The sequence below is a fragment of the Phyllobates terribilis genome, unplaced genomic scaffold (genome assembly GCF_046119375.1).
Source record: "Phyllobates terribilis strain yellow unplaced genomic scaffold, ASM4611937v1 Scaffold_7__3_contigs__length_470593459, whole genome shotgun sequence".
NCBI lineage: Eukaryota > Metazoa > Chordata > Amphibia > Anura > Dendrobatidae > Phyllobates > Phyllobates terribilis.
In genome coordinates this window covers 380,105,857-380,133,140 of record NW_027362767.1, presented here as the reverse complement: position 1 = coordinate 380,133,140, position 27,284 = coordinate 380,105,857, and the positions used below count along the sequence as shown (strand labels likewise).

Below are 27,284 nucleotides of genomic sequence, written 5' to 3'. Positions count from 1 at the left end.
ACTTGTTGATTGGTGGGGATCCAACTACTGGGACCTACACCGATCAGCAGAATAGGAAACTTTTATCCCCAATAGAATGGAATGACAGAGGGTATGCTTGACCACTGCAAAATTCATTCACTAAGGGTATGCCGAGTGCTGCACCTGACTTTTTTCGACAGCCTCATAGAGAACAAATGGAGTGTCAATCGGGCATCTGACCTGCCGTACCACTTTGTAATGAGGATAACAGTTCCCCAATCTACTGATAAATGTAGGTCCCAGCAATGAGACCCCACTGATCAGCAAGTTATCACCTATTCTGCGGATTGATAATAACTTGCTTTCACTGACAACCCCTGTAAATAACAATACATTCACAAATAGGGTTTGTATTTATTTTTCCACTTGTGGATCTAAGGGGTAACGTTGCTCCTTGTGGAGAGTGACAAGCCAAGCCTGGCATGTAAGAGTGAGGAGACTTATAAGCCATGCATGTTACTCTGGGAAATGAAATTTGCAAATTGTCTTTCTGAGAGGAAAAGGAATAGAACTCTAGCACCACCTATTGGAAGTAGCAATCCTAAAAAGTCAATGTCGACCTTTTAACGAGCCTTGTCACATGACTTAGGATAAAAGCCAAATCAGAATTTCAATTTGCTTACACGTGGGACAATACCCCGAAACACTGTGTTTGCAAATTGAGATTTTGATTTGGCTTTTATCCTAAGTTTTATTGCAAGGCTTGTTAAAGGGTCGATATTGACTTTTAGGATTGCTACCAATAGATGGCGCTAGAGTTCTAATCCTCTTTCTCTCTGACGAGACAATTTGCATATTTAATTCCCCTTGTGGATGAAAGTCTAGATTCACAGCTGAGTTTCCCCAGTTGAGGCTAGCCACTTGTCCCTTCTGTATGACTAGTGGGAACCAACCTACACCTCTTTACTATCAAAAAGACATTGCGAGTGCCCTGAAGAATCACACCTGCCCACCTTTCTTCCAAAGGACGTTAGGAAATGTTAGGGTGACATCAAACAGTACCCTTACATGGGCCCCTATATTCACTCTAAGACTGGGGGCCATAGGATGGCATCATTCAATACCCATAGACAGGCACATAAATCTAGTTTACTTTTGCAATAAGGGGATTCTCGCCTATGTCCCAGTTATATCCACAGCATATGCCATCAGATTCTGATAGATTATGTTCTAGCTTTTGGAAACAATTTCTATCTGAAGAATGGGATCCCGTCACATGTCATTTGCAGTTAAATTTTTGGAGCTCCCAAAGAAATTAATGGATAGAGAGGCACATTCACGACCACATCTCCTCTGTCATGGGCACCAGACATGACCCCATTTTTGAGACGCAAGATAAATTCCAGCCGGCACTCATTCAATTTGGTGGTGTTCGTGCCTAGGGATTGCGTCCCACACTAAAATCAGTACAAAATACCGTAATTTGTGAAGTTTTATTCCATATTGTTCATCAGTTTATACAGCAGTTAAAATGTGACGCGTTTCGGCTCAACACGAGCCTGTGTTGAGCCGAAACGCGTCACATTTTGACTGCTGAATACACTGAGAAACAATATGGAGTAAAACTTCACAAATTACGTTTACAAGTGAGTGCCTGTTGGTCTTTTGTACTGATTGTTGAGATACAGGTGTCAGCACAAGTATCATACATCTTTGACATATTCTGTGAAATCTTGTCTTTGTATTATATTCTATGTTTGTCTTTTTAACTCAAGCATGTTCTACTTTTTTTTTTACCAGGCACCACTGCATAGCCGAGCGAACAAGTGTTCAAAGAACTGCGTAATACAGGTAGGTGCCGTGATCTGAAAGAGTACCGAAGTTTTGTTTGCATAAAATTTGGTGTGAATCGATTCACTGCACCTGGTCCATTGGCCACATAAGTAACTGCAGCCACTGGACGGGAGCCCCAAGAAATGCCTCCTGCCTGAGAGCATCCCCTGATCCTCTTTGGATTAGCCAGCCTGGCACAATGTCATTGTTGCAGTGTGACTCCCATGTGACGTCGCTCCTGGTCAACTAATCAAAAGAGAACCCGCGGATGCCATCAAGTAGGAGGGGGCTCTGAAGGGTCCTGTCCAGCGGACACAGCTTACTGACATGACCAATAGACCAGGTCCTTCGAATCGATTTGCACCCATTCTGATTAGCGTATAATTCCCTTACAAGGTTTTACATGTTGCTGCAATCTCTGCATAGAGCTCTACATAGAGCTTTTTCCATTACGTTATAAGATTAATTTTATTTTTAAAGGTACTGCCCCAAAAAGATAACCCCAAAAATAACAATGAAAAATAGCATAGTAGAAGGCAGCCTTCTAAAGTATTTCACAATACCAAAAAGACAATGTGTTCACCAAAGATCGATCCTTGAGACGCTTTTCGCATTAGCTTCTTCAGATGGGATTTGTGGGAGGAGGATTGTAAGAAGGGGAATGTTATAGAGACATGTGTCTAATGAAGTGATTTTAGCTCTAAAAAAACAGCTGGCTATGGCTCTTGCAGAGTAAAGACTTCTGGGTTCAGCGTCATCCCGCCTCTCTCCGACAAGTCATAAAATTCTTGAATTTGGATTTTTTTCAATATAATCCTGATTGAATAAAGATTTTTGTATTATCATTGTGGCACCCCAGGAGTCCAGTTGCCACAGTGGCATTGCCTCCCTCACAAGGGGTAATGCCATGCCTGGAAGCAAGGAGGGGTCCTCTAATCAGGTATACTAGCATGCAACACTTTCCTGGCTCCAGACCAGCAAGGGGAGCTCCTCTCCTTAGCAACTGGAATCTGGAGGTGGGGTTAGTGAGAGTGAGTGGAGAGGAGTTGAAGACAGGACAGCGACGAGGAAGGACCTGGGGAGTGGAGCTGTGTACAAGCTCGCCCCAGAGGAGAGAAGCGCAGAAGAACCGGACACCGGAGTCCGAGATTGTGGGGCACTGAAGGCCCAACAGCAGAAACCGGAGGGCAGGAGACTGCAGGTCTCCTGGCCCCATCAGGCGCCCGAAGGCTCAGCAGCACACAGGGCCCAACACCGCCACGTGGGAGCGATACTTAAGGAAGGCTCGAGCTGCCTGCCATACAGGTGAGCACAGAGCCGTTTTACTCAGGGATGAGGGCCGCAGCATAGCTACAAGCAGCAGGGCCAAAGAGATTAGCGCAGAGGGAAGGCCTCCAACTTCACCTGGCTACGTGGATCCCCAACTTGCTTCCAGGCCGCCCGGACCTCTACTACTAGCTAGTACCCGTGCCCCGGTCTGCTTAACAAACCGCCAGTAAAGATAAGAGGAAACCACCATTAAGCTGTGGACTGATCATTATCTGCACCATCCCCTGCATTACACCGCACCAACAACATCTACCTCATAGCATCACTATATCCTGCCCTGGAGCTTAGCTCTGCTTGTGGAGAGCTGAACCAACTCTGCTGCGTCACCATCAGCTCCAGAAGATCTTCACCACAGCGGTGGCTCCATATAGCCGCATACCACAGGTGGCGTCACGAATATTATCTCTATAAAAACTTTATTCCCCTTTTACTTTTCCCCCTTTTATTGACTGCCCTGGGTCACGGACCGGGTCACTGCCACTGTGACATCCCCCAGCATCGACCGGCCCGGCTACCGAGTACCCCACGGCTCAGGGGGCGCGTCATTATTATAGCAGTAAAAATCTCCTTGTTGTATCGGATTGTATTGATATTTTTGGATAGACAAAAAATTATTATTGGCCCATCTTTTATGGTGTGAATTCAAGGAATTTTCATGACATCACAAACAGCATGTTATTACTACCGATATGTTCAGCTTGTTCCTCCTGAAAACCATATACAAAGTGCCAAAAATATATCTGCTTAATTATGCAGCCACATAAGAACATTAAAAAACAGATGTTCACCTATGTATAGCTACTGCACAATAATATCTATCTATCTATCTATCTATCTATATACAGTATATTATATTCATTATGGATACACTTGCAATCAAAATATTCAGTACCACCTCCCCCCATTGCAGATTTGGTTTGTTAGCAACAAACTTTCCACTGTTTGTTCTTGTTTCATTGGTTTATTACAATGTAATTTGTTAAACAAAACTAATATACAGTAACAAGTGGTTTCTCCAAATTCATCACAAATGCCTCTTTTACTGACTACTTAAGTCTCAGAATTATTCACCCTGTCATGACAAGCGTCTTTAGTACTTAGCAGAGCCCCTCTGGCTGTTGTGACCTGCTGCTGAAGTTTCTGCAGTGTTTCTGGGGTATTTTAGCCCATTTTTCATTGGCAGTGGATCTCTAGGTTACTAATATTCTTGTGCTTGCGTGCTGCAGCCCACCCTCTTCAAATCCCACCAAAGAATTTCTATGAGTTTCAAGTCAGAACATAGTGAGGGCCGCTCCAGAATCTTCCAGGACTTTTTCTGGAACCAAGTCTTGGTGGACTTTGAGTTATGCCTTTGAGAATTGTCATGTGGGAAGGTCCAATGGCGGTCAAGTTTCAACTTCCTCACAGAAGACGTTTTCTCCTAGAATTTCCTTATACTTGACTGAATCTCGCCCTCTATACATACAGATGTCCACTGTGGAAGTGCAGCAGCCAAAGAGCATTACTGGGGCTTGTACTTGTTGGTCGTGGGTTTTTGACCACCTGCCTCCTCAGGAATCTGGTGACCATGTCTCCCTGCTCTTAAGTTAAGGGTGGCGGTCACTCCGGGTGGGCCCCGCTGAGAGCCCCCTATGCCCCCTGGTAGCTACATTATTGCCTTATATATACTATATGTTTAACTTAGGAAGCAGGAGAAATTATACAGAAACTTTCAATTTCCTGATTGGAAGGGAAATAAACATTCAAGTGTTTTCTACAGAGGTAGTGTGCTGTACAGCAAAAATAATCACATTCATGTGTTTTCTACAGAGGCAGTGTGCTGTACAGCAAAAATAATCACATTCATGTGTTCTCTACAGAGGTAGTGTGCTGTACAGCAAAAATAATCACATTCATGTGTTCTCTACAGAGGTAGTGTGCTGTACAGCAAAAATAATCACATTCATGTGTTTTCTACAGAGGTAGTGTGCTGTACAGCAAAAATAATCACATTCATGTGTTTTCTACAGAGGTAGTGTGCTGTACAGCAAAAAGAATCACATTCATGTGTTCTCTACAGAGGCAGTGTGCTGTACAGCAAAAATAATCACATTCATGTGTTCTCTACAGAGGTAGTGTGCTGTACAGCAAAAATAATCACATTCATGTGTTCTCTACAGAGGTAGTGTGCTGTACAGCAAAAATAATCACATTCATGTGTTTTCTACAGAGGTAGTGTGCTGTACAGCAAAAAGAATCAAAATGTGTATATTCTGTAAACGTGTTAATTGTAATTTAAATTTTGTGCAAGCTAATCAGTAAAAATGTTAAGGACCCCTCCCCAATGAGATCTCTGCTAAATGTCCTACTCCTATGTTGCAGTTAATTTGTACCATTATGGTTTTATCTCCAAAATTCTTTGTTCATTTTATAAACCCTTTTGAGGTTGCATTGAGCTGTACTGTACAGTCGGCATCTGCATGCAGCAGCAGTAATCTGAGCAGAGCTCTGATCACTGCTGTTAACCCCTTAAGTGCCACTGTCCATCTCTCACCGCTGCATTTGAGGCATGTGATCCCGGGGGGACATACCGTACCAGACGCCCATCCTTTCCTACTCCCGTGAAGTGAACACTATGTGCTGATGGATTGTTATGCTAAAGACCCCTATGGCTGCCATGTTGATACTCCTGTGAAGCCCAGCGATAGGTAAGGCTTCATAGTAGACTGTAATTTTCCCCAAAAAACTGCAATAAATCTGTATTGCAACATACGGAACAAAAAACAATCGCAGGTTTAAGTCCCCTGAGAAGATTTAAAAAAAAAAAAACCATAAAAAATTAAGAATGTCAATTAAGAAAAAGCTTGTTCCGCAAAAAAAACAAGCTTTCATGGTGAGTGAAAAATAAAAAAAAAGTTATGGCGCTTGACAAAAGGGGAAGAAATAATGAATGTGCAAAAACCAAGATTAGCTGCAGTGGGAATGGGTTAATATAATTTTTTTCGAGTTGATAAATAATATAATTCTTGGCTGCATATAGCCACCACTAGGGGGCGCTATCTGCCTGCAATATAATACAGGTCTCACTAAACTCACTAGAAGCTGTATAAATCTGTATGTAGGTAGCTGTCCCTGCAGGGGAAGCAGCTATGCACCATGTCCGCCCACCCCACCATACTCACGCTACTAGACACTGCCCCTAAGGAGCTTTGCAGGTACCCACCTTAAATGAGTCATTGATACTGCAGGATGAGGTACATAATTAGAAGTGTCTGCAGCAGCATCCTACAAAGGAGATCTTAATATGAAAAAGGTGACATTTACCATTTCTGCTGAGTATATAGTCTCGGTTTTATCTGGGGATCTGCTCCGCTCTGCAGATGTTTCTCGCTGATTTCCTGCTCTCATCATTCCTTCCTTTTTAATTTCAAGTATTACCATCTCTCAGTTATTACATGTATTTGACAGCCCTGGGTGTTGTAATTATATAGATGGTTTTTTTTCCTACCTGCTAATCTTTTATAGAAATCACAGAAATATTTATAAATGAACACTTGCCAATAGAAGTCAGCGGCACCATTGAGGTTTTTATGACCTTGGTTAACCTTGCAAGGTCACAATAGGCACATAAGAAGAATTATATAAAGTATGACATTTTTCGGGAAGGGTAGGTAGATTCTGCATAACAGGTAATGAGAGGAATGTTGTATGTTTACCAGTATTAACAAAGTACTGTGTGTATGGAGACAATATGGTGATATGTATAGGGTTTGTTTCATTATGGTGTTTGCACTTTTTTTTCTAGTTTGTGATGTATTTCTCCTGTTTTTCATTTGTGCCCTTTTTTTTGTCTAGTTTTTGCTTTTTTTTCTTCGGTTTTTCATTTGTTCCTTTCCTGTTTTTAGTTTTTTTTCATTTTTCTCCTGTTTTTTCTTTGTGCCCTTTTTGTCTGGGTTTTGTTGTTTCTTCATCCTCTCTTTATCCTCCTCCACCAATCTGTACAGGGGGCACAATGCAGTCAGGGGGTAACACTCTCCTGGAATCACCGAACCCAGACTCCTCCATCAGACGCCAGGTAGAGAAGTGTGATCCATCACTGCATAGAAAACGTCGCCTCCAGCGTCCATCCAGCTCTCGGCATTGTGCTTGGCTGCATGCAGCTGCTCGACCATGAAGCTCCCGGCGGGGGCGCTGTGTTTGTGCTGATGTTAATACCAGAGGAGGTCTGGACTCTGCAGTTATGGGGTCAGCAGAGTGGTGGTGACTTTTCTGCCCTTAGCTACTCAGCACTCGGACTCCGTTCTGTAATGTTACAGGGTCTCCACTTTGGGCTGAATCGCTGCGGTTCCTTCCACTTCTCGATAATATCACTCACAGGTGATGGGGGAAGATTTAGGAGGAAAGAAATGTCATGAACGGACTTGTTACCCTGGTGGCTCCTATTACAAGACCGAGCAGGTATCAGTGAGCTCTGCACCACCGGCCGTTCTGTCACATGTTAGTAAAGGCAGACGTCATGGCGGGGGGGATGAAGTTTATTTACTGGGGATGTTATACAGTAGGGGCCGAGGAGCCGGAGGTTATATAGTGGGGTCAATGAAACTGAAGGAAAAATCTGTGAAGTCTGTCCCATTACTTTTGAATATATAGTGCAGAACGAGTGAGTGACGAGGCCTGTATGGAAACGCACCAAGGAGCCACACAGCTTCCACGCACTGCTGTACACACTTTGTGCCTACGTGTATGAATCCTAATTGACAAGTCGCTTAATAAGACATATGGAAGTCATGCTTCTATGACATAATACCGCTTGCAACTCGGCATTTGACTGAATATTTCACAATTTTATTTCTTGAGAATTCTGTAGAAACACACACCGGTACTACAGCATGGTGGGCACCATGGTACGAATCAACGCTGTACAGATTTGTGTCTTATGGATCCATAATACGGCTTTTCCTTCTCTTAGGATACACCACTCGCTTTAGTAAAAAGTAAATGAACCTTATAGCACAACTAACTATTGATTTGGTCTTGGTTAAGATGCCGGGAAGACAATCTTCGGATGTTTGTTTCATGATCTGCTCCTACACAGGTAACAGGCCTGAGCGGGCGAAGCGTTTCTTAAAGCTGCAGAATGAGAGGCATGTGTCAGTTGAATTTCTGACAGTTGTTTGCACAGGAGCTGCAGTCATACCGCTAATTGTTCCATAATAATACGCTTAGGAGTGGAGGCAGGACGCCTTAGCACGAGCGTACAGGCATTTTGCTGCCAGTTTTGTCACTAAGTACAATTCCTCTCCCACTTGGAGTTCTCAGATTTAAAGGATATGTTTGACAGAAGGAGAGACAGATTTAATTGATACAAAGAGAAAATTAAATCTTCACCAGTGAGACACAAAAGAAAGACGATATTTTTTTTATTATTATTTAGTGGATTCTGGAGAAAATTCACATTCAATATTATTACTTTATTCCCATAATCATACCCACACTATAAGACTCTTTGTGGAAATCATAGGTTCTCAATGTCAGTCTGTTTCCTGACACTGAAAGCACATTTATTTTTGCAGTGAATTAATCTTTCCATACAACTATAGGTGTAACCGCACCATTAGCATTTCCTCTACTTCAGGATTCCTCAACTTTAGTCCCTGGTAAAGGATATGGACACCTTCAGGGACATTTTTTTTTTACTCAAGTGCTTGTATTTTTGGCTGAAAATCATTTTTGCAATTGGGTTTCATTTGCCCTCTTTGACTTCTGTAGCTTCTATATGGCACTGTCTTTTGATGACTGCAGAATGGGTTAATTGAGATTCTATAATTGAAGTCTCTAACTCTTATCTTTCTTTTTCTTCTTCTTCCTCTTCCCCGTTTTCCTTTTCTTTTTCTTACACCTCCTCCTATTCGTCTCCCTTTTCTTTTTTTCTTCTTCTTCTTCATTCTTTTCTTACTCCTCTTCATCTACTACTTCCTCCTCTTTTTCTACTACTTTCTCATTTTCTTCTTCCTTCTATTCGTCTTCATCTTCATATTCTTCCTCTTCATTTTCCTCCTCCTCTTCTTCCTACTCATCTTCCCTCCACCTTCCTCCTCTTCTTTTTCCTCTTCTTCTTACTCTTCTTTTTTCTCTTCTTTTTCTGCTTCTTCCTCCTCCTTGTCACTCTTCTTCTTCCTGCTTCTCCTTCCTCCTCCTCTTTCTTCTTCCTTCCTCCTCATCATTTCTCTTATTCTTCCTCCTCCTCCTTCCCCTTCTTCCTCCCTCCTCATCATCATCCTCTTCATCCCTCCTCCTCTTCCTCCCTCCTTTTCTTCCTTCTCTTCTTTCCTCTTCTTCATCCTCCTCCTCCCTCTTCCTCCTCCTTCTTTTTCCTCCTCCTCCCTCCTCCCTTTCCTTCCTCCTCCTCCTTCCTCTTCTTCCTTCTCCTTCCTCTTCTCCCTCCTCCTTCCTCATATTCTTCTGACTTTTTTTTATCTAGACAGCCCCTTTAAGCAGTATATATTCATTTGGATTTATGACTGTTGACCAAGCTACATCATGCAGCTTTTTGTCCTAAATTTTTTTGCTGGTAGCGATGCTTAGCGGCAGTCTATAAATAGTAAACATCTTTCATTAAAGAGCGCTTGCCAAATGTAAGACAATGCACGTTTCTGTATCTTTCCACGCAGGAGAAAAACAATCCTGAAATATAGAAAGGGATGAAGTAAAGCAGAGGTCGATATGCCAGCGACTGAAGATCTGGGAGGGGGTGCTCAGAAGGTGTAATGGAGGGTGCACCAGCAATGGAGGAGGTTGCGGAATGAATGCTGGCGGAGGGGAACAGAAGGATGTTTCTAGCAAAGTAGCAGCAAAGTGAAGTGATTGACAGAGGTGGGGGGAGTGGGCAAGCCTGGAGCTCAATAGACTGGCACAATGGAAAGTCCTTGTACCAGAGCTGGGGGCGAGAGAGCGCGCAGCATTATCTGAGTGAATCCATTCCTCTCGTCTGGAACAATTGCAAATTGTAACCTTTGTGCATGCAGGAGAACAGGCTTGTTCTTACACATGTTGCTGTCATACTCATATTAGCAGTAATGGATTTTCTTTGTCAGATGCAAGCAGTTCTGTATATGAGGAGATAACACTGCTGGCAATTTAAGATGTGTGTAACATGACGACTCATTATGCCGTTTAATCAGGAAAGACAACCAAATCGTCGGAGGATAAAAATCCCATGATGAACCTTCTTACTACACCTTACAGTGCTCCTTGTTACGTGGCGACTTTGGCATCGTTGGCGATTATCATTGTATCGGTTGCGGCACTTTGCAGTTGCAACGTCGCTCACTTGCAATATGCTGCATTATAGCAGCGGTACATTACAGCGTAATGCACGTGAGCGAGGTTGCATTGCCTTCTGCAAAGCTCTGCACCCGCGATAGCCAAGTTATAGTGCTCCTTGTTAGGCTGGAACTACGCACGACAGTGGCCATGCTGCCAAAGATCACTGTATGCTGCTCCTGCCTCGCCGCATAGTGCAAATGAATGAGGTTATGTTGCAATTTGCATGGCACCGCGACAGGCAAGTAAGGCTTGGGCCGCACCGGCAAAGATTGCTGTATGGCTCTGCTACAATGCAGCAGAGTGCAAATAATCAAAGTCTTATTTTGACCTGCAAGGTACAACGCCAAGCAAGTCACAAAAAGCCAACTGGTTCCAACTTTTTGCGGCTTGTTTGTCGTGAAGTTGCGACCCCATTCATTTTTACTATGTTGCAGCAACATTCAGTGATCTATGTCACAGCCAATGTTTCTGTGTTGCCGCAGCCTAATGGGTGACATTAGTGTAATGACTCTAAGACACTAGCCAGTGTTCTTCTACTTATTTGTATGGTCATTTAACATTTTATTACTGAACCAATGTTTGATCCTTGGAGAACCCTATTGTGATCTAAACATGGCTCAGCAGACCTGTGTCCATATTATGATTGCAATAAACCATTTCCAACCAAAGGACTGTACAGGACTGAATTTTTATGTCAGGAACCTTCCCGCGTGCTGTAAAATAAAATAAAAAAAACAACTTACCGATCTCTCACTCTTCTTCTATTGCTGTTTGTGTCCAACGCATCACAACTACAGTCAGTGATTGGCTGCAGCAGTCTATTGTGTGGGGGATCGGTAAGGTGAGTATGCTTTATTTATTAGTTTGCATTATGCTGGAGGGTTTCTGCCAAAGAAATTCAGGGTTGAACAGCTCCATTATGGGACCCCATTACAGAAAAGTCTATCTTATGTGCATTAAGCCCTCTTGACTTATCTGTGGGTGTAGAAAGATTAAAAATATTCAATATTAATGCCCAATCATTTGGTTTTCCCCTCTCCTAAGTAAACAAATGTGCTCATTCAGCCAAGCGTCCGCCTGCTCCACTCATTGATCACCCTCACTGTCAAAAAGATTTTTCTAATATTTAATTAGTATCTTCTCCCTTTCAGTTTCATCCCATTGCTTCTCGTGTTTCCATGTGCAAATGAGAATAAGGATGATCCCTCTACACTGTGACATCCCTTCATATAGTTGTAGACAGCTATTAAGTCTCCTCTCAGTCTTCTCTTTTGCAAGCTAAACCTTCCCAGATCCTCTTACCGTTCCTCGTAGGACATAGCTTGCAGTCCGCTCACCATTCTGGTCACTCTTCTCTGAACTTGCTCCAGTTTTTCGATATCTTTTTTAAAATGTGGCGCCCAGAACTGCACACAGTATTCCAGCTGAGGTCTGACCAAGGAGGAGAAGAGGGGGATAATTACTTCACGTGATCTAGACTCTATGCTACGCTTAATGCTTAGTCTGCACAATTTTTTTTTGTCTAGTCAAAAAAAAAATGAATAGCAGCTGGATCTATGTGGGAAAGGATCATAACGGATGATTTCCATTTTGCACTCATTTATGGTCTGTTTTTGTAATGGATCCAGTTTTTATTAATACTGGATCTATTACAAATGGATGATAACTGGACTTATGAGCAGAGCCGGAGCTGTTAGTGAAGTGGAAAGAAAAGCGTCCACTGATCGTCTCAAGCCGGGGTCGGCATGTGTTTTCCTTTAGTCAATGATCTTATCTGATCGCTGGCCTCCAATGCCAGATTCATACTTACCAACATTCAATTAGAAAAATAAAGTGAGTTCTCTTTCGCAAAATAAAGTGAGATGGTGAGTTCTCCTTCAATGGAAGTCTTCACACAGAGGCTGGACAGATATCTGTCTGAGATGGTTTAGTGAATCCTGCATTGAGCAGGGGGTTGGACACGATGACCCTGGAGGTCCCTTCCAACTCTAACATTCTATGAAAGTTTAATTCACACCCCTATTCTTGTCCACAAACCCCCCCCAAATTGGGATTACCCACCTTTGGAAGGGGCTTACTGAAACACAACCCCTTTTTGGCCCAGAACATCTTCGATTGTTTGCAAAAAAAGATCAGGACAACTCCAGCAAAGTCACATCTCTTCAGATGGTGCAGACGGACCATTCCCCCCCCATCCCTCTAACCTCCCAAAGTCTCCAGGACGCAGGTGCAACCATGATCTTTGCACCCCTTATAGTTACACCATTACATGAGTTTAATTTTGGTCTGCACTCCAAGGACATGGTGTTTATCCCTCCAAGGACAACATTGTATGTTCTCCTTGTGGTTGTATGAGTTTCCTCTGGGTGCTCCAGTTTCCTCCAAAAACTAAGAGGGAACATAGATCGTGAGCCCCAATGGGAACAGTGATGATGATGTCTGTAAATCGCTGCAGAATATCTTGGTGCTATGCATGGGCGAGCATTATAAATAAGCAGGAAGGAGAGTAATAACTATTTCTAAAATGTTTTTCTAGTAAGCGAAAGGGTTAATATAAAAAAAAATTCATGTCACAAAACTATTTTCCTTTTAAGGTTCCTCCAGGCAGGCCATAAAGCGGCGAATATATTTTGGTCTTTGTAACTTGTGATGTGTAATTTCCGCTTACACTTCTAAAATACATCACCAAAGACTATTTTTGGGGGCCTAATTGATTTTGAGATTCTTCTATTTAAATTTTTCCCCTTGTCTTTATGCCGTCAGTTTCCATAAGGATAAAGTCAAACTTCAAAGTTTGTAAAGGTGACATATCCTTTAATTGTGGATGCTCCGTACACCAGATTTACCATCATATTAAAAAGTGACTGCATTTGATCATCGTTAGATCAAAGATTCCCTCAAACATTTCAAAGTAACCGAGACTCAATTTCAGGTCAATATGTGATCGGTGTCTCATCCGTGTGACGCTACTTCCATTCCTAAATGTATGATTTCCCTTTGACATGAATGACATGCTTGTCTGGAGATATGAGGACGGCTTCAGTACAAGAGATGCTTGAGATTCATGTACTCACCGGCGCAGTCTACTTCAAGATATATTGGGCCCAATTCGTCATTTGTGAGGTTTTCTAAGTCATTTTTCCTTTTTTCTTTACTTGTGATATTCATTTACTTTGGTGCATGTGGTTCATGAATTTTGCGCAAAATCAAAAATGCTCTTTATTTTATTTTTCTTTATTTTTTTAACCATTTTTTTGCAGATTTTTATTGCAAAAAGTCGCATTTTCTGCTAAAATGTTGCAAAATTTGTTTTGCAAAATTCCTGGTGTACATAAAATAACTCCAGGAGGGGGGCTCTTCTACATTTGATTAGTTGATGATTTGGCTACAAACACATGGAACACAAAAAACCAAGCCCACAATGGTGAGCATTAAGAACAAAAAACAAGCGAATATACATAAAATAGACTTTAAAAAAAAGTATATTAAAAAAAGAATGTTTCAACTCAAAAACAGGCTAAAAACACTAAAAACTAGACTTAAAGGGGTTGTCAACTACTTGATCAACCCCTTCTAAAATACCATATTCCCCCTTGTAAAATGAAGAGACCCTATGCTCACCTCTCATTCCAGTGATGTTGGCGCCGTGAGTTAAATACCTTTTAAAAATGTCTGAGCTCTCCTGATTGTGCTGCTCTTTTCCGTTTTGCACTGCTTAGCTCCATTGCAGAAATATTCACATTTGTTGCTTTCGGAGTGCAGTATGTGAAATCTCTGCTTGCAACACAACTGAGCATTTCTTCAGAGTTGTTTCTGGGGGCGAGTGCTTTAACCCCTTTCACAGACCCTGCCGATCACAGAGCTGCAGTACCTAAAAATGGTCACTACACAGTGTATGGCACTGTTGTGTTCCTGTTCTGCGCATTGCTTTTTTTCCAGCTGTTATGGGTCCTTTTCACAGGTGATTGGTGGGAGTGCTGAGTGTCAGACCCCCATTGACATGAAATATCAAAGTCCTGGGCAACCCTTTTAAGAAATCAAAAAGATATGTGTCTCCAACAAAATATCTGCTCCCAACAATAGAGGAAGTCCTTTCAAAATCCAGAATCCCCTCCAATAACCTGACTGTACATTCATTGTAAATGGGGGGGGTGAACATGAAGGTTTTAGAAACATTTACTTTTCGTTCTGAATTCGCTGAGATCTAAAGTCCTCGGTAACTAATGTCTTTTACATTAATTTATTCACTTTGAAGCTTTCTCCAGAACTCATTCCCGACTTCAACACCAGAGGATTTAACTCTTGAGGGACAGAAATTATTAGAAGTCAAAGAGTCCAAAAAAAAAAAATTACCGCAACTTGTGAAAACATTTAAATATTTAAAGATCTAAATATAAAAGTCAAGGATTTGGGTGGGGGGAGAGAATATGATTTTGGGGTTTTTTTAGAAAAAAGGTAAGATTAAAAGAGAATATAAAAAAGTAGCAATGTTTTCAAATGAAAAAAGAAGTTTAGTGACTTATGGTATATCAGAATGTAATAATATATGGTGAATGTGTTGTAGAGTGAATGGCATCTTTATGGTAGATCATCATTTTCTCGACAGTGACTTGGTTATCCAGATCTATAGCAATTTGGAGGACATTATCAGTTTTACGACATGATGCTCCTTAGGCCTTGTTCACACTGCATTTCTGTTCATGGGTTCTGCCTAACCACCACCCCCCCCCCCATAAAAACAGGATTCACGTGAACACCCAACAGAGCTTCAGATGGTCACAGAAATGTACTGTCACGGGAATACCGCGACAGAGAAGGGCGAAAAGATTGCAGGGTCTTGTTACACGAAATCCTGCACTTATTAAAACTGCTTCACCATCCTATTAAAAAGTGCAGATTGTCCTTGTTCTGTCATTGCAATGGTTAATCAGTTCAATTGATCTCCTGTAGCTCTCCATCATGAATTGTCTCAGCTGTTCTGTGTTGGCCTCTCCCCTCTGGTATATATGGTCGCCACTGGCACTTGGGCATTGTCAGTGATGGTTACCACTACCTGGTTTGGAGTTGAAGGAGAAGTTCAGTGTTTGAAGTTGGCAGTTGGAGAGTTTTTCTGGAGATTGCTGTGTGGAATTGGTTGCGTGTTTATCCTTATCCTCTCCCATTTGGTTTGTGCCTCCTATATCTCCCCTGTTTCCCATTCAGTTGATTTGTGAGTGTATTTGTATGATTGTAGTTTTTTTTTATCCCTGTCTGTTAACCCCTGTTTGTCTGGTTAGTGTTTTCAAATGATTTGCCCAGCTCCCTCCATTTATGTCAATATTGGCCAAGGATTGCCATCATTTTTACAAAAACCTTCAATTACTGGTTTCGGAAAGTTCCTGTCCTCTATCTGCATTTTGTTTTAAAAAGAAACAGTCCTCCACTCGCCCTCCTCCGGTACAACGCTTAGTCTCCACTTCTTGCTCCCATTGTCTGTTATTGTCTGTAGTGTTGGCATCACAATGACAGTGCTGCAGCCAATTAGTAAGCTTAGCGGCTGAGCCTTAGTTAACGGCCCAAGTGTCACACAAGGAGTGGGAAAGACTAAATGCAACACAAAGAGATGAGGGAAAGGTAGCCCAAATGCTAGAGAAAGGGGGAGTGGAGACCCCTAGGCAGATCTAATATCACCCTGCCTATCCGACCGTCCCTATATAGGTTCCACAAGTATTGCCGAACAGGAAACCTAATCCCTGTATATCCCTAGAGCTAGTCAAAGATAGGGGGGATGCGCACTGGTCAGGCCCCACTACAAACTAAAGACAACAAGTTAGACAAACAAAGGGGAAAAACTTTGCTTGAGCAGACACCAGAGAGATAACACCAAACGTCCTCCAAGGGCACCAGAGAAGATGCAAGTCGACTGCTATTGCTCCAAGCCTGCACAAGGGAAAACGGAAATATCACCGGCAACTCCATGACGCAAACTGGGATTATTTAAACACCCAGACGAGGGTGTGTTAATCAGAGCAGGAGGGAGGTTGTCGCTGGATCCTAACGGAAAAAGGATTAAGAAGGCGCATGCAATGCCAAACGCAGTGACCTTCTACAGCCAGATCGAGAGCGACTGTCTGTTACACCTGACACACCCTTGACACCAAGCTGCTGAGTTCCAATAATGGCTGCAGCGCTGTAGGTGTGACGTCGGCCCTGCAGACAGCATCAGTCACCATGAGCATCGGGGGAGATGTAGGGAGGGTGTGTAAAGCACTTACTGTTTAAGAAACTGCAGCCGGGGTGCATTGGTTTCTGAAATGACTGGTGGCCTGTCCATAAGGGCAACCTTGTAGTCTGTGTCTTCTTAAGTCCCTATCAGCTTTCGAGTTTTTATTAGTAGTCATGGCGAGTTACTGGCTCTTATTAGTGTCCCACTTAGTGTATGGAGATTTACTTACAGGCAATGCTTCATGGGTAAATTTATGCAAATTAGCTCTTTCCCAGAAGGAAGGACACTAATCTTGCATTCACCAAATCAGATACTTATCTGTTCCTTTGCTTCAGTCAGCTGGCTATATGGTTATCTGGTCACACTGATCTGATCGAGTTTTCTGCTTTCTATAAGTGAGCTAATTTGCATGAAATTTGTATTTATAAGAACTGTCAGAAATGCAGTGTTCCATTACTCTGTTATACCTCCTGGAAATCTAGAAATAAATTGACAACTGGGTGTTACCATCGATTCATTGATTGGACGGTGTCAGTTTGTTTAGGAAACTTCCCAAAATGATGAGCATGGAAATGACCAGATGTCAATTTATTCATGCAGGAATAACAGTGGAGCAGCACAGTGCAGAGCTCTAATGAATGGAAAGCAAATCTTTACTAAACCAAATATTTCAGGAGACCTGATGATCCATTTTATATTCTTCTGGTCCTTTAATCCAAAATGTCAATTAGTAGTTTTCTTTAAAAAAAAAATTCTGTTCCCTGACAGATATATACGTTATGCTGATCCCATAAGATGCTGATTTAGGGCGCAGTCACATGGTCTTGTAAATTGGACTGCAGTGCATGGACTGGCCGGCGGCTCTCCTGACCCGAGAGTGACAGCTTCATGTATTTCTGTGCAGCTGTCATGCTGAGGTCAAGGGAGCCGCTGGCCAGTCCGTGCGCTGTATCCCAATCTAGGTCCAACTTATATAGCAGTCTGACTTCACCCTAAAAGTCGCGCTCCTGCTCTAATTGCAGGAATTGGTGAGAGCTCTGTTCCCGCTGTTTAACTCCTTAGATGCTGCAGTCACTAGAATCTAAGTGCACTTTCATGGCAGGCGGCTACCCTAATAATATCCAGAAGAAGAAAAAATGCAAGCAATTATTATTTGATCCAAAAAATGGTGCCATTTAGAAAAAAAAAAATCTCATCCTGCAAATAAAAGCAAACAAGTAGGAAAAATTAAACAAATTTGGTTCTAGAAATGCAGCAATAAAAAAAGAAAAATTCTCTAGGCCTAAAATAGCTTCGTCCTGTAGGGGGTTAAACAAGTTCAGTGGAAATCATGAGTCATGACAGTACAGGAGTTTTAAAATATCCATGAGAAGAGACATTTTTGCATATTGGGTCTCCCAGCAGTTCTGCATAAAGAGAAGAATGTCTTAATGACCAATTAAGATTTTGCTTTTTGTCTTCTTTTTGAAAACATGTTATCCATTCAGTCTCCATTACCAGAACTTTTATTAGGTTCATATGAATTGTCTTGTAATCTGTCTCTAAATGCCTCCAACGGTGCCTAGTTGTTCCTAACAGAACTGACGAGAAAATAATGAGTATTGTGCTGGAGCTTTATCTTTGCACCTACGACACTAATGGAAAAATTTGAAAAACTTGTAATATTTGGAACATCATAATACATGGTTGCAAATTAGCTCTTTTGTAGGACAGAAGAATGAATCTCGCGAGTACCATCTAAGAGCGATGGCTATCCTGTAAGTCAATGTCCGACCCTTTAATGACCAGGATATATTTTTTTTATAAGCCTGAGAACTGAGCCCTAAACTTGAGTGTACTAGAAAAAAGTGACTAAAAGTTGCATCAGTAAAGTGCACTAGGATGCGGTCAATCGTAGCCCTCTCCAAAAGGAGAAAGGCCCTCAATACCCAATACCTCTTCATCAAAGCCAGAAGGCCACAGTGGGGGTCAGTGACTAGTGGCCTCTCCCAACCAAAGCCAGTCTTGCTCACAACATTCGCCTGGATCACCCAAGCAAAACTATGAACCATCTACAGTTGGCTTCTCCTTCATGAGACGAAAGCCAGGGGTCAGGGTGGAGCAGAACATGATGGCCAATCACAACCTCCTCTCGACTGATCAGGCGGGAACCCATTAGGGAACCGCACCAAGGAGTCCTAGACACACAGTGATAGGGTGACACACCAAGCATTTAATAAATAGTGAAGGCTATCTAATGTAATACTAGCCGGACCGTCGTCCAGGAATTTAAAAATTCCCCATTCGAGCGAAAAGGCTCAAAAAAGAGTGTGTGCCCAAAATTTCAGGAAAAGTTGAAGTGCAGTGCAAACGTGCCAAAACTCAAGTAGTCTCACATATTGCAAGAACATAGTAACACAAAGTAATGGAGGTAAAACTTTATCTCTGTGCCTTAGGTTATGTTCACACGTTGCGTTTTTGCTGCGTTTTTTATGTAAACTAAAAGCTACTTTTACAGTACCAGCAAAAAGCTATGAGATTTCAGAAATCTCATGCACACACATTGTTTTTTTTTTCCTCACTGAATTGGAAAACTGCTATGTTTTTGAAAACTGGAGCACGTCACTTTTCAGCGTTTTTTCAGCATTTTTGTCAAGTTTTTTTACCCATAAAAACCAATGAGTAAGTGCAAAAACGCAACAAAAATGCAGGTATCAGGTTTTGCTGCGCTTTTAGTTAAAAAAAGCAGGTACAGCAGTATGTGAAATCAATTTATTTTTGTGATTCTCCCAAGTTTAAACCCATAATGTCTTGGTATTGTCAACTGAGATGGCAGTTAGGATTAGTACAGTGTAATGAAATTAGTGACGTGTGCAAAGGAAACATTGGCTGACCAAGGTGTGAAATTGAACAATGCCTGAGCAACTCAATGGCCAACCAAAGTGTGAAAGTAAACGGTGTCCTATAAACTCAATGCTCTGCCAATGTCTTAGGTAAACTATTCCCAACCAATTCACCTCCCCCCTCTGTTAAGTTTGTAATATGCATTTTTTCATGAGCACATGTCTTGCATTGGTGTCCTGTGTTCATGCTTTTTTGGTGGTAGCAAAGCTGAACTTTGGGAGCAAAAAACGCAGCAAAACATCCTTTTTGTAAGCAGCTTGTTTATTGCCAAGAGAGCAGGCTTTGTCTGCAGAAAAAAACGCAGCAAAAATGCAATGTCTGACGATAACCTTCCAGGGAGCATATAACACAGGGCTAAGCGTTTGTATTGTAGGCAGGCAATTTAATATTAAAAGGAAATAAAACAAGGCGGCAGGATTCTGCTTCTGGTTTAGCAGATTAGACTAAGTAAGAAGAAAGCTTCACTGAATGGGCTGTTAAGTGGGTCTCATATGAACAGTAAGAAGTTTCCATAAGACGAGTGCGTGATTCAATGACTAAGCCCTATTTGTGATTAGGATGGTTACATATACAATTACTTCTAAACAAGCTTATGCTTACAGAGGGCGATTCACCGCCTTTACTAAATGAACTTCTTTCTTCTAGGTCTTGAATGATAACTAATATATTAAAATAGAATTAAGTATTTTAATGAGCAGAGAATCAAATCAGCCGACAATAGGGAAACCACTAGTAAAGCGGCTGTGTAACCTGTGGCGGGTTGTACCGATACAGCCGCTCCCTGGAATAATATGTACATTTTCATTCTTCTGCCTTCAGGTTGTTCTGAAAACACTATATATAATTTCTATAATATAACCAGTAACTAGTAACATGTTTTCCCAGATATAAAAGGGAGATATATATATATATACAGTGGGTACGGAAAGTATTCAGACCCCTTTAAATTTTTCACTCTTTGTTTCATTGCAGCCAATTGGTAAATCCTAAAAAGTTCATTTTTTTTCTCATTAAAGTACACTCTGCACCCCATCTTGACTGAAAAAAAAAAACAGAAATGTAGAAATTTTTGCAAATTTAATAAAAAAGAAAATCTGAAATATCACATGGTCATAAGTATTCAGACCCTTTGCTCAGTATTGAGTAGAAGCACCCTTTTGAGCTAGTACTGCCATGAGTCTTCTTGGGAATGATGCAACAAGTTTTTCACACCTGGATTTGGGGATCCTTTGCCATTCTTCCTTGCAAGATCCTCTCCAGTTCCGTCAGGTTGGATGGTGAACGTTGGTGGGCAGCCATTTTCAGGTCTCTCCAGAGATGCTCAGGGCTCTGGCTGGGTCAGTCAAGAATAGTCCCAGAGTTGTGCTAAAGCCACTCCTTTGTTATTTTAGCTGTGTGCTTAGGGTCATTGTCTTGTTGGAAGGTGAACTTTCGGCCAAGTCTGAGGTCCAGAGCACTCTGGAAGAGGTTTTCATCCAGGATATCTCTGTACTAGCCGCATTCATATTTCCTTCAATTGCAACAAGTCGTCCTGTCCCTGCAGCTGAAAAATACCCCCATAGCATGATGCTGCCACCACCATGTTTCACTGTTGGGATTGTATTGGGCAGGTGATGAGCAGTGCCTGGTTTTCTCCACCCATAGCGCTTAGAATTATCAGCAAAAAAGTTCTATCTTCGTCTCATCAGACCAGAGAACCTTATTTCTCATAGTCTGGGAGTCCTTCATGTGTTTTTGAGCAAACTCTATGCGGGCTTTCATATGTCTTGCACTGAGGAGAGGCTTCAGGCCACTCTGCCATAAAGGCCCGACTGGTGGAGGGCTGCAGTGAAAGTTGACTTTGTGGAACTTTCTCCCATCTCCCTACTGCATCTCTGAAGCTCAGACACAGTAGTTTTGGGGTTATTCTTTACCTTTCTCACCAAGGCTCTTCTCCCACGATTGCTCAGGTTGGCTGGACGGCCAAGTCTAGGAAGACTTCTGGTGGTCCCAAACTTCTTCCATTTAAGGATTATGGAGGCCAATGTGCTCTTAGGAACCTTGAGTAATGAAGAAATTCTTTTGTAACCTTGGCCAGATCTGTGCCTTGCCACAATTCTGTCTCTGAGCTCCTTGGGCAGTTCCTTTGAGCTCATGATTCTCATTTGGTCTGACATGCACTGAGAGCTGTGAGGTCTTATATAGACAGGTGTGTGCCTTTCCAAATCAAGTCCTATCAGTTTAATTAAACACAGCTGGACTCCAATGAAGGAGTAGAACCATCTCAAGGAGGATAATAAGGAAATGGACAGCATGTGACTTAAATATGAGTGTCTGAGCAAAGGATCTGAATACTTATGACCATGTGATATTTCAGTTTTTCTTTTTTAATAAATTTGCAAAAATTTCTACATTTCTGTTTTTTCCAGTCAAGATGGGGTGTAGAGTGTACTTTAATGAGAAAATAAATGAACTTTTTAGAATTTACCAAATGGCTGCAATGAAACAAAGAGTGAACAATTTAAAGGGGTCTGAATACTTTCCGTACCCACTGTATATCATTCAAATACAGATATGACCGGTTTATCCAGTAAATTAGAAGAGTCCCTTGACATCAGAAACAAAGCATTGGTTGTCAGTGTGGCGCCCCTGCGGGTTCAGTCACCACAGAGGTACTGCATCTCACCCAGAGGTGTGGTACCCCACTCTCAGGTAAGGATGGAGTACTGCCCGGGACCCAAACACCTGCATCCAACACTACACTACTCCAGACCAGCAGGAGGGGCAAAATGCACTGCTGCGCTGCTGAGCCCTGTCCCTGGCTGGAGTAGGGGGAACCAAGAGAGGGGGAACCATGTAGTGGGTGTGGGTGGAGGAAGCAGTTCAGGGGAGCACTAGAGAAGGAGGATATAAAAAGGGAAGTCATCTTGGGTGTGCGTGGAGTGGAGTTCAGATCAGTCTCATAGGAGGAGAGTGAAAGGAGCAGGAGCTCTGCAGGAGCTTTGCTCAGGATGAAGAGAGACTGAAGGGAAGAGAGGAGCAGGGAGAAAGGCTCCAGAAGGAAAGAGTGGATCCTAGGGGTACGGGAAGTGCTGGAGGCCACCCGTACGCCCGAATCTACCAGGAGTGGAAGGATCAGGCCGCAAAGGGGACCTAGTGAGAATTGCAATATTCAGCTAGAAACCGGAGGCTTCTACATTTCCAGGGAGCAGTTGCCACAGCCGCAATTAATTGCCAAAAAAGTAGCCACACAAGATCCAGGGAACTCCAGGTTGCCCGCCAAGATCTGCGGTTACTGGCTTGGGACACTGTTTGCGAGGCGCAGGGCAGGAGGGTGAGAACCAGCGCAGGAAGACGACCAGGAGGGACACACAGAAAGGGGTCCCGCTAAGTGCTCTTGAATTACCTGAGGGCTTGCTGAACCCCTCCCTGAGTAAACACCGGACGACGTGGGTGGTTATGGTCTGCAGGTGTAACCTGGAGCAACATGAAAATCGTGAGTAAAACCCTGAAGACTGCACCCCACTATCTCTGTGAATTTTTGCTGTGCCATCATCCCCTGCACCACACAACACCACCACAGTTACTTCATCATTCACCATCACAGCAACGCCCTGGAGCTAAGCTCTACCTGTGGAGAGCTGAACCAACTCTGCTGCATTAACAACAGCTCCAGAGGACCTGCTCCGCTGTGGCGGCTCTATATAGCCGCATACCACAGGTGGCGTCACGAACATTAAATACATTTTTGACCGCCCTAGGTCATGGACCTGGTCACTGCCACTGTGACATCTCCCCTAGAAACGTGCAAAGAGATAAGGTTCCGGCACTCAAAAATGTAGATAGTCAGATAGTTGCAATTTCAAACATAATTTCCTTTAATGGTTCTTCAGTGAATAATGGCCCAACGTTTCAACCCCTTAGGGGTTTTCATCAGGGGCTTCAAATAAAATAATGTTTACATGTGAACAAAAAGGACAAAAAATGCAGGTATTAGTGCTGGTTACATACACATTAATGTGACTAGAAAAACATCAATATATATGCAATGTGACTCTGAAGGGTATATCCTAGTAAAGACAATATTGAGGAGACTGCAAAAAGAAAATGCAAGCGTCCAAAAATAATAAACATATTGGAAAAAGTTCTGTACTCTTCATTAAGGACCAATAACATCGACTCATGGAATACATGTAACAGAGAATAGTTATAATGTCTCCAATGATAGCAAATAATGAAGACACTAAGGACAAACAACAAAACAAGGAAAAACGGAAAAGAGATAAAAAAAGATATAGAAAAAAGAGAGGAGAGGAGAGGGGGAGACATGTATATTAAAAAGATGATAGGTGCCCTGGGTTTATGTAATTTAAACCATGAAGGATGAATAATCCTCAGGATCAGTATACGGCAGCTAGAGAAGTAAAATAGAAATAAAGAGCAATAGAATTAATAGCAGGTTCAGGAATAGATGTGAAGTAGGAGAGGAAAAAATAATTTTAAATACCAAAATTAAGTGTTATATGAGTTCCCAAGGAGTGGGGAGATTGTTCCTGGTGTTGTTGCCAGGGATTGTGGAGGAGGGATGTCCTGCCAATCTGTCAATACACAGTATATTGCATTATAAAAATATGTGCTGGTCCAGATGACCAAAGACCCCCCAAGAACGGAACCCTGTAGATGTAGGAGTCCTACCTGTGTCCTGTACGAGGTGACCGTAGTGTGTCTCTTGCTAGTCTGCTATAAATAGCCAGCGCGCGTGTATTACTTCCTGCTTCCTGTCCGTTGGAACGCAAGTTCCTGTTGTGTGGAATGCACCATCGCGCATGCGCGAGACGCGTATTTTCAGACCAAGTGTGATTGTGGAACGCAAGCTATGAGTTCCACTGCATGATTGATATGGAAGATCAATGCATAGTGTAGCTAGCGGTGTCCAAGGACAAACGGAGGTACAGATGGGTTATCTAATGTTCAGCACTGGTACAACGGATCACAAAGGGATCACTATAAAAGGAATAAAAGAGAATAAAAAAAATAATGATAATAATAATGAGAGGGGGAGGAGAGGATAACGGAAGAGAACAGGAGAAAAAATATATTTACCAGCAGTGTGATATTGATTCTATGCATAGGTAGACCAGGAGACACCTAGAATGACAGTGAAGGGTACTTCAGACAGTGCTTAAAAATAATATACGGCTATGGATGTGAAAAGGATATGGGATGATGGAATAATTTCTCTGGGGGTGACAGAGTATATTCTATACATGAAGGGTCTGGAAAAGGAAAGAAAATATCATTAGTGATATAACATGTAAACCATGGATCATAAATAGAGCATGAATCATACATAGAGCAACTGATGCATTAATATATAAACACAATGATATAACACAGCAACCCAAGACCTAATGCATGAGGTATGTAAGTATAGAGTAAAAATGTGTCATGGGTGGTATAGTAAAATGAAGATTGATTAAACATGAATCTCATATTCCCTGTTGAGACCATGAGGTTCAAGTGTTTTGAGGGTGAAAATCCAATAGGTTTCTCTCTCTTTGAGTCTCTCTATTCTATTGCCCCCTCTCCTATTTATCGGAACATGATCGATGATTTGAAACCGGAGTTGTGAAACAGAATGATTGTGTGTGGAGAAATGGTTGGGAATGGGCAGCAGATTGTATTTACATCTAATTGTAGATTTGTGTTTGCTGATACAGTCTCGGATATGCTGGGTGGTTTCTCCAACATATCCCAGACCGCACGGACATTTGATAAGATAGATGACAAAAGAGGACTCACAGGTAAAATAACCTCTGATAGGGAAACTCTTGCCAGTTGTAGGGTGGGTAAAAAACCTGCCCTTGGTCATATTTGAACATTGGCGGCACCCCAAACACGGGTAATTACCCAAACGAGGCGTTGTCAAGGTAGTCTGACGTGCATTTGTCTGCAAACTGCCAATGTCAGCCTTCACTAGTTTGTCTCTCAGGTTGTGTGGTCTCTTGTTACACACCAGTACAGGTTGTTGAAAATGAGATATGTCCGGATAGGATCTGCCTAATAGTGCCCAATGGTCCTTTAGAATATCTTGGATAAGTGTTTGGTATGGATGATAGGTATTAACAAAGATCATTCTCTGTGTTGTAGGTTTTCATCTTCCCTGTTCAAGAGAAGGAAATGAAATGGGCTTAGGGTAACCCCTGTAAGATTCCATCAAAATTTAATCCTCCAAAAATTTACCATCCGGTTGAAACATATATCTCACTGGTGAAAAGGGACATTGAACAATTGAAGACTAAGGTCTCTAGTGGTATGTTTCCCCTCCGCATGAATCACAGTGGAGAGGAGAAACAGGCCCTACATGCACTTACTTCTAACAACCAAATCATCATAAAGCCAGCGGACAAAGGGGGCGCGATAGTGGTCATGGACCGCTCTTACTATATTGGAGAAATCAAGGGACAACTTAGCAACCTTGATGTATATGTGACACCCCAGGGGTCTGGTTGCCACAGTGATAGAGATGTTATGTCTGAGAGCAGGTGGGAGGTCCTTTGGTCAGGGATCCTGTGCATGCCACACCTCCTGCCCAGTCTTGGGAGGGGAAGAACTTCCCCTATATAAACCCGGGGCTGAAGCAGGGTTAGGAGTCAAGTAGAGTAGAGACAAGAGACAGTCATAGGAAGAAACAGCTGGAGCTCAGTGGGAGCAATACTACTACGAGTCAGGGGCTGGCAGCTGCAGAGCTCGCCCTGACTGAGAAGCTTTCTTACCGGACCCGGCGTCCGAGGCTGTGGGGACTAACTCCTACCCAGCAGCAGAAGCCGACCGGCAGGGGATTTCAGGTCCTCAGGCCCAGAAACCCGAAGGCACGGTCACACGTGTGGGACCAGCACCGCCATCGTGGAGCGGAAGCCAATAGAAGGCCCCGAGTCACCGGCCATACGGGTGAGCACCACACGGTACACTCAGGGACGTGGGCTACTTATATCCGCTTCTAGCAAGGTAGCCAGAAGAGTACAGTCAGTTTGGGAGGCCTACAACTCCGCCTGGCCAGGGGAGATCCCATCTGCTCAAGGACTGACCAGGCCCCGTTCGCTAGCAAGTACTCCGGGAGGGTCTATCGTTGTTACCAGTAAAGACCCTGAATTACACCGCACCGTCTCTGAGTGGTTCCTGCTACCCCCATCTTCCACGTCGGCTGCCCTGAGGCCATACCCCTCCCGTTGGGGGTTATACTATCACGCTGCACAATTCTACACCGGCCTCAGCGGTCTGCCCTGCAGCGGCAGCTCCATAGCTGCAAATCAACGGGTGGCGTAGTCGACACTCAAATAACATCTATCAAGACTGCCACACACTGAGTCTGACTCCCTGGGCACGGACCGGGTCCCCGCCACTCGGAGACTACAACCCTCATCTGATCCGGTTCCGGGTAAGCCCCCGTGCGCGAGACGCTGCGCGACACAGCAGGCCCAGGGGCGCGTCAACTTTGGCGTAGTCGGCAGGATTTCGTGCCCGCAACCACCGGGTACTGCGTGCCTGAAAAGCAAAGACTGTTCAAACTTACCAGTGGTGAGGTTTCCCGCCATCCGGCGCCATCTTCTGCCTTCTTCCCGCCATCCGCGAAGTTTTCCCGCCATCCGGCGCCATCTTCGGCCTTCTTCCCGCCATCCGTGGAGTTTTCCCGCCATTGGACGCCATCTTGAGGACGCCGCGCGGGAAGAAGAGGGGCGTGGACTTCGAAAGCGCGCGAGAACTGAAGCCCCGCCTCACGTCCGGACGT

General features: G+C 43.0%; 1 protein-coding gene across 2 annotated transcripts in view; it reads left to right on the top strand.

Annotated features, from left to right (window-relative positions):
* Window positions 1-27,284, top strand: part of LOC141154894 (leucine-rich repeat and fibronectin type III domain-containing protein 1-like protein) — a 755,880-nt gene that overhangs the window by 454,607 nt on the left and 273,989 nt on the right. For both annotated transcript variants that reach the window (XM_073641429.1, XM_073641428.1), the window contains one exon: window positions 1,762-1,812. The gene's annotated coding sequence lies outside the window, so the exon portion shown is untranslated. The remainder of the gene's footprint in view (window positions 1-1,761; window positions 1,813-27,284) is intronic.